The sequence below is a fragment of the Colobus angolensis genome, unplaced genomic scaffold, assembly GCF_000951035.1.
Source record: "Colobus angolensis palliatus isolate OR3802 unplaced genomic scaffold, Cang.pa_1.0 Scaffold5, whole genome shotgun sequence".
NCBI classification, from domain to species: domain Eukaryota; kingdom Metazoa; phylum Chordata; class Mammalia; order Primates; family Cercopithecidae; genus Colobus; species Colobus angolensis.
Window position 1 is genome coordinate 29,334,891 of NW_012118487.1, and position 14,363 is coordinate 29,349,253.

The 14,363-nt window shown below is 36.9% G+C and overlaps 1 pseudogene; it reads right to left on the reverse strand.

The window, feature by feature from the left end:
• Positions 1-12,895: 12,895 nt before the first annotated feature.
• LOC105524521 lies at positions 12,896-13,997 on the reverse strand (annotated as a pseudogene).
• Positions 13,998-14,363: the final 366 nt, after the last annotated feature.

Consider the following 14,363-nt stretch of genomic DNA (forward strand, 5'->3'; position numbering starts at 1 on the left):
CGCCCGGCCCTCAAATTGCTTTCTTAAGCCTTTTTCTCATCTTACTTTTATAAAGCCTTAGGTAAATCACATCAGTATCCTAGTTTCAGTTACCATCCATTTGCCAATAAGTCCTGAGTTTGTATCTCCAGCTAAGTTCTCTCTTTTGAGCTCGATACTTACCTACCAGAAAGATCCTCTCTCAGTCTCAACAGCACCCTGACACCAGCATGAATAGCGCGCATTATTCTCTTTCCTCCCGATTCTGCTCCTCTTGTGTTCCTTGCCACATGGCTTGCTCAAGCCAAGGATCTGGGAGTCACTCTTGACCCCTTTCTTTTTCTCACTTTCTCTATCTCACCAATAGTGAACTGCTATCAAATCTATCCATAAAGCTTTCCCAATTTCATTCCATTTCCTAAGCCCCACTGTCAGCACATTAGCTGATGCCACTATCTGAATTATTTCAGCACCTTCCCAACTAGTTTCTTTTTTCTTTTTGAGACGGAGTCTCGCTCTGTCGCCCAGGCTGGAGTGCAGTGGCGCGATCTCTGCTCACTGCAAGCTCCGCCTCCCGGGTTCACGCCATTCTCCTGCCTCAGCCTCCCGAGTAGCTGGGGCTGCAGGCGCCCGCCACCACGCCCAACTAGTTTCTTTGACTCTCTTTACCTCTGCCATGGACACCTGTTTTTCTCCATTGCTCTGATCATCTTTTAGGAGATTTTCCTTTAGGAAAGGGGAAAAGAGCCATAGATGCTCTTGCTACGTACTTTCACATCATCCCAAGCTTTTCCTGTTCATAACAGTATCTTATTTTGTTGAATAGTGTTTTTCTGCATCCTGTTCTATAAACAAATTAAAGTTGTTTATCTTACCCAATGTTGTATTTCTGGTGCCTAGCACAATGTCTGAAGCATAGCAGAGGCTTAATACATGTTTTTGAGTGTTGAACAAATGAATGAATCTCATGCTTAGCATTTCTTTAGAAGCTCTTTTCCCACTTTGATCTCTCCAGCATATAAATATCAAATCAATTTAATCACATCCCAAGAGGCAGCTTTTGACTATACATGTCTCATTTGGTTATTAAAACATCCATTTTCCTCAATTTCACTTTTTAATGGAATTTTATCTTTCATTACTTACAAAATATTTTGTACTCTCATTTTTCTGCTTCCTACTTAGCAGGTCTATGAATGTGTACCATTTGCTATTTTCCAGGGCCTCTGGTTTCTCAGTACTCTTTTATAGTAATTAAGCTATGTTTTTTAATTCATGGAGACAAGTGTTCAATTAGAAGTATAATAAGGTTTTATCTGCTAAGGCAAACGTAATTGAATAAAGACAAAACTATTGTAAATATACCTGACAATTCAGGATATACATTAGTGAGCCTCTTAACCCTTGAAAAAGTATCCTAATCAAGCATATCCTAAATACTTACCATTTAAATTCTAAAACAGGAACTGCCTTGGCCATGAATACATTGAATCACAAATATGTGATGTCATAGTGACCAAGTCATTTAATGACTCTTTACATAGTGATAAAAGATTCCATTTTTTAGTGATAAAACATTCAATTTTTGAAGAGTTCATTTCAGCAAGTAGCAGTTAGTGAATTAGATAGCGCCAGACCACCGGTGGTTTGGGGCTCCAGTGAAGGAGTGTGGGGAGAAGACTTTTATAAGGTGAACATAGAAGCAAGGCAAAGAATATATTTGATTAAAGTGTAGCAGTTGCCTCAAAATCCCTAGTTAGAGGTTTGTTGGCAGTTTCTAATTGGTAAAACTTAAATTTCATTTTCCTAGGACTGTTCATGCTGAATTGGGTTTTGGCTTGCTCAGTGGCCTAGTTTGCTTAGTAGTAAGGATGGAAGCACAAAGAATACAAGAGAATATATGTGATAAAGAGGTAAAGAAGATGACGGTTGATGGAATTTCTACAAAATAAGCCTTGTTTTTATTCCAAAGTAGGAGACAAAGGCCTTTGGTTAGATCTAGGGGTTGAAGAGAATGTCAGACAGGGTCTGGTATCTTTAGTATTTAGCATTGTACTTGGGTATTATTAATTAAATTGTCCCTTTCACCTCAAATTCATTTGCTGAAGTCCTAACCCCCAGTAGTACCTCACCATGTTGCCCAGAATGTGACTATATTTGAAAATAGGTCATTGCAGATGTAATTAGTTAAGATGAGGTCACACTGGAGCAGGGTGGGTCCTTAAACCAGTATGTCTAGTATAGTTACACAAAAGGGAAGTTTGGACACAGACATACAAAAAAGAAAGATGGTATGAAGAAACATAGAAAGAAAATGATCAAGCCAAGGAGACAGACCTGGAACAAATCCTTTCTTCATAGCCCTTGGAAGGAGTCAGGCTTGCTAGCACACTGATCTTGGATTTTTAGCCTTCAGAACTGTGAGACAATAAATATCTGTTGTGTAAGCCTCTTAGGTCTAGGCAGTCCTAGGTATACTGGCCGTGGTAGTAGGAAGTCAATACTTGGTGAATTAATAAATGAGTAAATACATGCATGACTAAGTGGGGTGGGAGCTAGGGGAAGACTCTCAGGGTTGAGGAGAACAAGAAAAATTTTGGTCAGTTTTTAAGTTATCCCAAAACTTTGAAATAGTTCTTGGAGTTCAGTGGTGCTTTGGAGAGAACAGCAAATTTGAAATTCAAATGGAGATATGTGGAAGGAAGGTGATAAATTAGTGGTTTAGAAGTGATGAGATGGAGCAAGGCAAGAATAAACTTCTTTTCCTACCCCACTGAATTAAAGGGGAATTAGAAAAGGTGAACCTTTAATAATGTGAGCAATTGAGGATATGGTACAAAAAATTCTCATTATCTGCTGTTCTAGACCTCATGTACATTGACAGTCTTTGAAGTGCTCAGCAAGATCTCTTTTAAGCTACCAGCATCCATAAAACAGTTGATGTCACGTCAGGAGCTCAAGGATGTGTGTGCATGCTAATGTTTTCCACTTTGATAATTGTGGCATTTTTTGGAATAGATTCTTCGGATATTTTCCTATTGTCTACCTTGATAAAATGAATGTTTTCAGATGTCCTTCCTCACCTCTCCTTAGGTGCTTTGAACATGCAGTGATATGCTGTAGAAGCCAAGAAGAAAATGCAAATGCCTTCTAGGTAATGAATGTCAGAATGTAGTCATTATGTTTGAAAGATGTGTTTTATAGGCAATATCTATACACATGAACAACAGGTGAAAATGAGGGCTCTGTCTTGCTCTTAAAAATAACACAATATTAAAAATAAGACACTTGACTAGACATTTATTTTTTGTCATACACACATATTGATTCCCACAGGAAGTATTTATAAAATGATGTTGCCTCTTGGAAAAGCAGACACCTGGTGATCACACAGCAGAAAGGATCCTTTGTGCATCATGATAGTCTCAGGGAGGTCAGTGGGCCCTGAAGCAGGGTGCTCCTTGAGCTTTGAAGAGTCCCCAGGCTAGATTCCCAAACACCTGGAGCCGTGACTCTTTACTGGGTTTGGATTCTTATTTTTGGAAAAAGCTTCCCATTTCTTCCACTTGCAGTTCTTCCACTACAATTGTTATGCTTCTAGTGCTTTAGAGCTAACTTAAAAATTATCTATTAAAGTCACACAATTGACTCCTATCCAGGGGGATCATACAAAGTACATGTGTTAGTGGGTTACTTTTATGGTGAGCTCATTTGCCTGGGTGGTAGGTAATCTATGAGACGATTATAGAGTTGCTATCCCACTGCTTATGTGGGTGCAAGTAATTAACATGGTTTTCCTGCTCTAGGAAGTTGTAGGGGAGCAAAATATGCCACTCCAAAATGTGTTACCTTGGCGTAAAGATTATTTTGAGTTGGAGGCAAAGAAGAAACAATAGATGAAGAAAGAAAAGTTTCCAGAGCTTCTCTTATTTAACTAAAAGCAGAAATTTCTGAGAAATGAGAACCACCATAAATCATCTCTCTTGGGGAAGTTTTATGACCACAAAAAAGATGGAAAGTCAGTCCTGAGACGGACCTGCGTAAACAAATCTTACTCTGTTTCCCCCACATAGTTACCTTCCCACAGTTTGCCACCTTTGGAAGCCTAAAACCCTTTTCCTTTGTCTTGTCCCTTCTCTATAGATTTCTTGTTCTTTGCTAAGAGGCTATATAAGCTGAAGTTCTAACCACAACTTTGAGTTACTCATCAATGAGGTTTCTTCCATGTGATGTGCACTACACACATTCATAAACTGTTTATTTTTTTCTTGTGAATGTGTCTTTTGTCAGTCTAATACTCAGGGATCCAGCCAATGTACCTAAGATGGGAAGAAGAAAAAGAAAACTTTTCCTCCCATCCAAAATCATCTAAACCTATTTCTTCTTGTGCAGAACTTGTTGAGCTACTAAAACACATCTTTATCAAGTGGGATAAGGATAACACGCCACCCAAGTCAGGAAACTGCCTCCTCTCTAAGACTTTCTCTCAGTTCCATGTTGCTATTCAACCTCGCACTAAGTCATGCTCCATGGTTAACCTCTTTTTTAAGCTCTCCTAACTGTGAGCTTCTGATTTGTAGCCTCTTGTCCTGGAGTAGGCTTGTGTCTATTTCCCACCTGTATTTATCTTTTTAATCAGGATAATGCTGTTTGCGTTAGCCAGTTCCATGAGCTCAACCTACAATCTCTCAGGGAAGGTGTTATTATAAATTCCAAAGGACCTACCAAATGGCTAGACACACATGAAACACTGAAGAAATACAAAATGGTACACCCATTAGTTGATGAGGACTGTCTTACCATTACACACTGCCTGAACTCCAATTACATTAAAATAGTTAAGAGTTTGGCAACCAGATGGGGCAATCAGGCCACTTGAGAACCAAAGTAAACCTGGCGAGAAACAAATGGATTGTTTCTAAATATCAGTTTATTAATGTTATGTTTATCATTTTAGCTAACATTTGTTGAGTACTTGTTCTGTGCCAAACGCCAGAGCTAAATGCTTTACATTTAACAGTAATTATGGGGATGATATTATTATCTCTTTCTTGGATGAGGAAATTAAAGCTTGGAGAAATTAAGAAAGATGCTCCAAGTCACAGAATTTAAATGGCACATAAGTGGTTGGGATTTGAACCTGGATCTGTTGAAATTTACAGTATGTGGTCTTGACAAGGGAGATGCCCTTTGTTGTCATGTTTGGGAAGTGGTGGACCCAACTCTCAGAGAGCAAACATTGTCAGAGAGCAGCATTGCTCAGAGGATTCTGCCAGTAACTGTCTCTAAAAACAGTCTCTTTATACCCAGTAATGGGATGGCTGGGTCAAATGGTATTTCTGGTTCTAGATCCTTGAGAAATCACCAGACTGTCTTCCACAATAGTTGAACTAATTTACACTCCCACCAACAGTGTAAAAACATTCCTATTTCTCCACATCCTTGCCAGCATTTCTTGTTTCCAGACTTTTTAATGATCGCCATTCTAACTGGCATGAGATGGTATCTCATTATGATTTTGATTTGCATTTTTCTAATGACCAGTGATGATGAACTTTTATTCATAAGTTTGTTGGCCACATAAATGTCTTCTTTTGAGAAGTGTCTGTTCATATCCATCGCCCACTTTTTGATGGTTTTTTTTCTTGTAAATTTGTTTAAGTTCCTGGATATTAGGCCTTTGTCAGTTAGATAGACTGCAAAATTTTTCTCCTATTCTGTAGGTTACCTATTTATGCTGATGATAGTTTATTTTGTGGAGCAGAAACTCTTTAGTTTAATTAGATCCCACTTGTCAATTTTGACTTCTGTTGCAATTGCTTTTAGTGTTTTAGTCATGAAGTCTTTGCCCATGCCTATAAATCATTCTACTATAAAGACACATGCACACGTAAGTTTCTTGCAGCACTATTTACAATAGCAAAGACTTGGAACCAACCCAAATGCCCATCAATGATAGACTGGATAAAGAAAATGTGGCACACATACACCATGGAATACTATGCGGCCATAAAAAGAATGGGTTCATGTCCTTTGCAGGGATGTGGATGAAGCTAGAAACTATCATTCTCAGCAAACTAACATAGGAACAGAAAACCAAACACTGCATGTTCTCATTCATAAGTGGGAGTTGAAAAATGAGAACACTTGGACACTGCGAGGGGAACATCACACACCGGAGCCTGTCGAGGGGTGGGGGGCAAGGGCAGGGAGAGCATTAGGACAAATACGTAATGCGTGCGGAGATTAAAACCTAGATGATGGGTTGATAGGTGCAGCAAACCACCATGGCACATGTATACCTATGTAACAAACCGGCACGTTCAGCACATGTATCCCAGAACTTAAAATAAAAAAATAAAAAGAAATAAAAAGAAAATGGGCACAAAGAAACTCTGGAAGATAATGGACAAAAAAATCTCTTTCTTCAGCTTCCTCTTCAGCCTTCACTTAACACTGCACCATTCTTAGAAATGTTTCTTATAAAGTTGTTTCTAGTTTTCGGTTGATTTTCCTTGTTCCATGTTCTTTTCACAGGTTATGACACCAGTTTGACCTGAGGAAGTGATCTTTGCCTTACCACTCCCACTCCATAAGAGTAAAGGGACATCAGAAGTTTCCTTCTGCAATGACTGCATAACCTACCCCATCCCCATAAAGGGTATAAACTCAGATGACCTTAGTTATTATTCCCACGGTGATTTTAGAAAGAGTTTATGTGTGCATATGCAAGTGTGCATACACACTGGAACAGCAAAGATAAGACATGATACATTATTGTTAACCTTCAAGTCTCTTTATATTCTTTAATAATTGCAAAAGAGGGCAAGAGTCACATGTGAAACTAATTACAGATCATATTGAGTAGTGTACCCGTGAAAATGCTATTGTGAGTTTACATTATTCATTAAAAGATTGAATATGAGAAGAAATTCTGATTTTTATAGGTTATTTCCAAAAGGAGTCGACTCCATGTTAAAAATGCTACTGTTTGGGAGGGTCTCCCTATTTCAATGAAATGACTATCTGAAAAGTACACATATTGTTTTGTTTATAAAAATCTCTGGTGTGTTTTGTTTGGCCTTTTCTAACCACGCCACTTAGCAAATTGGTTTTTGTCCAAATGCTTTATACATGCTGTATTATTTGACCATCTGTTGTCTTTGACACATTTTCTGAGTTTTATTTATTTTTAAAAAGTTGTTTCTCAGTGAATTGCTCATTTTACTACTTATACAGATATTCATGTTGTATGTGAAATGAAGACCATTTGTTGTCTTTTAAAAGATCAGTGTATTTCTGTCTGAGAAACATTCCCAGCTTCTATATAATATGTGTTTTCATGTACAGCTGCCAGTCTTGGTTGATGGACTGCAATGAAAATTGGTCAGTACAAAATAGTACAAGTGACCAGAGAGCTTGGTGGATGTGGCACAGAGAGGGAGCGTTAAGGTCACAAGTTGGAGAAAGCCAAGTGAGTTAACACTGCAAGATGAGTAAAGCAAGTATCGTAAATTCAGAGGATGAAGCTGACATCAGAGTCAAGAGCTAGTGACATCAGGGGCATAGGCGCATGGAAAGACTACTGAAGAGTTGTAGCAGAAGTTTGGAGGGGCTGGTACCATTCAGACAGAAAGATCAAGGAACAGAATCAAACAGAGCAAGAATATGGAAACGTGAGAGTTTGAGAGTCTAATAACAGGTGATGGGTCCGTAACTGTGTCTTAGAAGAATATAATTCCTCATCTCTGGAAAAAGGAAGGATGATGTCTGAGAGTTGGGTAGTACTTCCTAGACTAGAGAAAGGCATACCACTGAGGTGTTTTGGGTAAATCGTCTCAATAAGGGGAAGGTTAAGCTCTCCTGGAATATTGACTTTTTGACTGGCATATTCTGAGTAATAATGATATAATACTTGTGGTTGGTAAGGCTTACTTGGGAATTATGACACAAAGTAAGTACTAAATGACAGTCTTGTTTGGGTATCAGATATCAGCTAAATTGGCCATGATCAGGAGTCTCAGCTATTAATATTTGCCCATCTTCTAAATAGCATTATTGGGTTTTGCTTTTCAATAATCTTAAAATGCATCTCTGCTGTAAATAAAGAGGAAATTATGAAATGATTTTAGACACTCAAGTTTGAGGCTAGTATTCTTATGAAAATAAGCAATCCATTTTCCCAATACAACCCATTCCTGCTCAGCAGTCACAGCTCTTGCTGTGACAGAAAACTCCAATTTCTATGGTAAGATCAGAGTTGCCAAGCACTTGCTAAGGTCAGTAATATGATTCATGGAAGCAAAACTGGAAATTCTTGGAAAGGCTAGGTGCTGGTTTAGGCAGCTGGTCTGATGACAGACATAGCAGATAGCTCAGAAAGGCAGACTTTGGAACACTACATGTGGATCTTTCCACAAACATGAATCTTTCTTGGAAAGTGTATTCAGTTTATTGGACATAGTAGTCTTCTTCCCTATCAGGGATAAATGCTTCCATTGACTGATGTCAAAAGACTAAATCCCACCATTAGTTTCAGAAATCTCAAAGAACAGAGCTTTAAAAGAGGTACAAGTGTTTTCTTCTTTTAAGAGATATTTGAAACTCTGGCAAGGGTCTTGAACTATAATTTGTACAAATTGGGATGCATTCATGGAAAAAGAGGCTATTGTGCAAACTACTGGGATGCAGGGATACTCACATAAAAATGAGTAAATTTAGACTTTATTTCTCCTTCTCCTGCTGATTGAATTTATTTGATGACCTTAGATGAGTCATGTAATGTCTTTGTATCTCAACCTTTTCCTTTGAAAATGTAAATAAGGTTGACATACAGTACAAGTAAGAGTTTGTTTCTAGTCCATGGCTCTTTGGATATTTTGTATATACTTGTAACATAACCTGTATTCCAAATAAATTCCTCAATAAATCAGATTTTAAAAAAATCTGACATGAAGACGGCAAACCCTATCTATTTTTTGTTTGAAGTCAATTCATGACAGAAAAATGAGGTTTGATATTCATTGCCTTTTCTTCTCCCTAAAATACCAATTGTTTGGAATAGAATTGCTGCTTCTTTCAAGTTATTTTTTCAAGAAGAATTTGAACTTGCTCATTGCATTTTATTCTAAAGAAAATTGTGCTTCTAAAAGCCCTCTCCTCATATATTTTACAAGCAAATTCTGTTTTGAGATTAAATTTGTTATCTTTTTAAATTTTAAAGTAATTGACTCTGAGACCCCTCTCTCAATTTAAACTAAGAATATAAAATTTCTCAAAAATTATCCTGAATAAAATTAATAAAGGGTCTTATAGAACTTGCCTCAGTTTACCATTGAAACACTAATTCAGATTCTGTTGTTAATTTCAGAATGAGGAGATAGTAGAAAACAAAGCGACACTTACTGCCCAGAGAGATCTTTGATTTACATCATTGATTGATGGGATTATTTTACTTATGTAATGAAATTCTTGATTCTAATTACACATACCTTAAAATTATTTAATTAAATGTGAAGTTGGATTTCAAACTTGTTTGCTTAATGGAATCACTGGGGGAATTTACAATTGCTGCATATACAGGTCTTTCCTCCAGATATCCTGATTCAATTGATCTGGGTTTGGCTTTGGAATCAGGAGTTTTAAGAGCTCATCGTGTGATCTTAATAGCACAGCTACTGGTCTAGAGATGGGACATGATTGGGAATCAAAAGACATCGGCTTCAATAATAATCTTCATTAAATAGAAGGTACCCAAGGATAAGGCAGGAGGCAGAAGGCAAACACTGCATCTACCATACTACCTCTAGCTAAGATGAAGCTTCAAGATGATACATTAGGCTTTTTTATTCTTCTCATCTACAAGATCTGACTTGGTAAAATATTGCTTTGGATTCGCAGTGATGAAATTGTCATAGCTTCTGGGGGGGTTATCTGACTAATTCCCGAATGTGTACATTTTCTGTGTTATAGTAATAATGGATATAAATAAATTGTTGGCCTTTTAAAATCAGCTTTTTTTTGGCAACAGCAGCACAATGTAATAAAAAATAAAACATCTTCTAAGACTGCAGTGTAATTTCTCTTTCAAAAGCTTTGAGACCAATTTTTCTTATAAGTATAATGAAAAACCTTGCTCTGTCATGAGTATTGAATACTTAAAAGGGTCTGAACAGAATTTGAAAAATTTCTAGAGAAAGCTGAATTGACTTTTATATAAGCATACTCACTCAGAAAATATACTAGCCAATGACATGTCTAAACATTTCATTTTCTAATAAAAATATGAACTGCTACCCTAGGAAATGAAATAGGAAAGACAGCATAAATCATTGTTTCAATGATTACAAATGTCATCTAGGTGCTGTGTCCTGTGTGTACCTTGGTGATTGACTGTCATCTCATCTTCTAGTCTTCCTGAGTGTAACCAAGTAAGATGATCACTGTTAGTTCCCAGGTTGGAGAAATTTGAGGTTTAGAGTGAACTGTGATGAAGGTTAGCTCTAGAGGTGATGCTGACACCTTCTAATACAGAATTTATCTCTAAATTGCTTTAGAGGCTCAGAAAACCTCATCAGGATAACTTTTCAATTTTTCTTTGGCTGATAATTAAAACATTTTTCTAATTATGTAATTCACAAATGATTCCAATATCATCAAACACTTTCCATATTGAGCGGACTTGATAAAAGATTACATTAATTCATGTAATAAAATAGAAAAACTATAATTGAAATCTGAATGAGAGAAGACATACAATAATGCAAGATGGGGAAAAAAGAGTTGAAAATATGCAGGACATAGTTACTAAAGTTGAGCAACAGATTTGGTTCTAGGTTTCCTGGTTTTCAAAGAAAAAAGGGCACAAGAAAAAGATTACATATTTTTATGTCATCTCTGAAAAGAAAACACACTAGTTCTCAGGGAAAAATTCACATTGTTCTCAGAAAGACAGACAAGAATAAACTCTTTAAAAATCATTATCGGAGAGAGGAGGGCTGAACTGTTCTATGCCCTCCTCAGTCAGTAAATTCCTTAAATATTTAGAGTCTGCTACTTCTGTCAACAACTTTAAGAAAGCTGAATATCAAATTATGCTGGCTCAGTGGATCCAAAGTATGCTATCAAGTCTTTTCATAGAGACTTCATCATTAACCAAGTCTGCAGAGATGTGTGAGGGCTGTGTTCATGCAAACGCACCAATTCTCAAATAGTGTCGCTACTATTGTTATATAATATTGTTATATCTCTCATTTGGATTCATTCCTGAAACCAACGTGATATCCACATTAACCAATTGGATCCATGGATCCACGTGGCTTTTAATTTATACAGAAGTTATAGACTGGGTGAAATTAAGACAGGGGTTCTTGTCCCTGCCAGTGTCTCAGAATCTCCTATGGAAAATGTATAAACATCCTAGGGCTCTATGTGAGTTTCACAAAGTCAGAATATCTGAGAGGTGAATATTTTAAAACAGTTTTGCAGGTAGGGATTTTGATGCAATGTCAGAATTGAAAATAACTGCAGAAGCAACTGCTACTGTCTGCCAAAGAAAAAGATTATGCAGTGCATTTGAAGGAGGAGAAGGAGGAAGAGAAACTGTTAACAACCACCTTGGAGAGTTGATTGCTACCAACTTCTGTATTTTATAACTGCCTTAGAACATAGCCAATTCTTTATAAAAATTTCCTCATGTGTTGCTTATAAATATCATGGCATTTAAAAACCATAACAGCATAGTTTCTTGTATTTCTGCAGCACATTTTATTAAAAATGACTTCATAATACATTAAAACTTCTGTAATAACTTGATCCAAAATAGAGGTAACCTTTTGCCATCTCTGTTTTCTGCTCTGATTTCATGTATCTTCACTTCCTTCCACTTCCATTAAGATAGCTTGTGTAAGAGGCCCTGGATGGGGTGGAATGGAGGTTACACAGAGCCTAGTAAAGTTAAAATGACTTCCAGAAGTTTCCCTGTCATTATGTCTCATTTCTGTAGTTACTATGACCAAAAATAGATGGTCTGTGAAACCCAATGGCTGTATACGATGTTACCTCAAACAAGTACTTCTGATGGTTCAGGGGTGCAGACAGGTAACTGATACTGAAATACCATTTCCAGAGCTGGATGTCTAGCTTATCTCTGAAGTCAGATTTTAGTTTTTTCTCTTTATGAACTTATTAGTGCATCTTTTATACCCATGTCTTACATGATATGTCAGTGTGAATATTTCCAAACTGAAATGTATTTTAAAAAGGAAAGATTGATCTGTAGTTTAAATTAGAAGGATAGAGCTTATTCTTGTTTGGTTCATGAATTTGACACTCTATCATTGAATTGGATTGGCTTTGAGTCTTGTGGTTTGTGGTTAGAGTCCCCCTCAAAATCCCCAATTTTAAGGGCCTAAAATCCATCTTTTTTATCCTCTCTATCTCTTTGCTTAGAGACCACACTCATAATAAGCAGGTACCGGAGATGCTTTCCACTCTTTTTTTCCCCCTCGGTGTACTAATCTGTTCCTCTCTCTTCTTTTCCCCCAAAAATTCCAGTTATTTTTTGTGTTATGAACAGATCTAGTCAGTGTAATCAGATTTTTCTGCATGTGTAATTATTTTATCAAAATAAAATTTCCCACAAGACTCTTCTCCATCAACTCTGAAATTGTGGGTCTGACAACATACCCAAAGAAAGCTCTTGAAAATCACCTCCTAAAATTTGGAAGAAAATATGGCCAAGTCTTTCCTATAACATTTACTGCACTACAAATGAATAAAGAACAATTTATGTTTTAAAAGGTGACCAATACAACAGTTGAGATCAGGAAATTAATGTTTTAGTGCCCTTTGCTCAGTTTTAGCCAGCATGCTACAGTCCACTTTTTGTTTACTTTGGGGGTTTGGGGAGGCATTGTCAAAGTGGGGCATTGTCATCCTTCTGCGGAATTTTATTTTCCTCAAAGTTTTGGTTCATATCAGTGAGTACTATTGCTGTTATGTAAATTAAATGAGACATCATCTGTCTGTGCGCCAGCAATGCCTTTCATCTTTATGTTCTTTTTCTACTCTGTCTCTTTTCAGTGATTTCAAAAATGCACTCATTTTACCATTGTGCATTTGTGTCAGTTTGGTTAGACAAGGCTGCTGATTAAGTTTGTCAACAGGCGAAGAGGGGTTTGAGTGATGAGCCTCTTTCACTGAATTTGTTGATGGACTAAAATTCTTGGCAGCTGATTTAAAAGCATTAAAGTTGCCAATACTATATGTAGACTCACAGGGAAAAGAAGTCCCAACTTTATTCTCTTTAGTTGGGCCTTTCCATTGTGTAGGTTTTGTAGGTAGAGCAGCAGATTTATAGACTAAATCTTTGTAAACACTTGAATGAGCTCCATTCTTACCTGGCTGTTACTGAAGATTTCCCACTACTGGCTGTGAGTCTATTATTTTGTATTACCTAGCTTAATGACCAGAGCTCAATACATTGGCCCTCAATACCTTGAGTAATACCTTGGAGCTCTAGTTTTAGGATTCGGAGGTATTCCCACACACCAGGAGCTAAAGCTCTGTTCTGATTTGGTTCTCCCTCATGTTCAGGATTTAAAGATAGAAAATCCTCAGCTTCAAATGGTTTGCAATCACTCTTGTTTTCTTTCCTCCTCGTTTCATTGTCAGGGATGTTGTTTTCATGTAGACCTTGTCTTTTTCCAGAATGGAAAATACTGCTATAAGAACAGGAACTTCTACCATGGTATCTCCCTTGATGATTTATGTGTCCAGTACCATTTCTTCCATGTATGTCATCCATTTTATTCTTTCCATATAAAGTTACCTCCATTAATACATCCAACACCGGAATCAAAGTTATCTGAAGAGTTGTGTTGTTGATAATTTACATCATAACAATTTTATGTCCGTGAAAAGTTTTCAGAATGCTTCTCAAAATTCAATAACAATTTTGTTGATTATGGTGGAGTAGGAAAATGAAGGCAGGCTGGAGCAAAGTCACACTGTGCCATTTACATCCAGCCTCTCCAACTCAGTGAAACAAGGCTTCAACACCTCATGGCAAGTCCAAATTCCAACAGGACTGCACAGGAAGGTGTTGGTTTTTTCTCTGTCATATTTATGTGATCCAGTTAAATTTATTTTCTTCTGAAATAACACCCAAGTTGTTTGAAGATACTTAACGTATGACTATTTGACATAAAGTCACTTTAAATCACCTACCCATACTTCTGTTTTAAAGTTTTTTTAATATAATTTTATATGTAATCTATATATAATTTTTTTAAAAAGAAAGAAAATCAATAATCTTGTGTTGGGCTGTATTGAACATTATTTCTTTGTAAATGAATGTTGTAGAAATGAGGACTTTGGTTGAT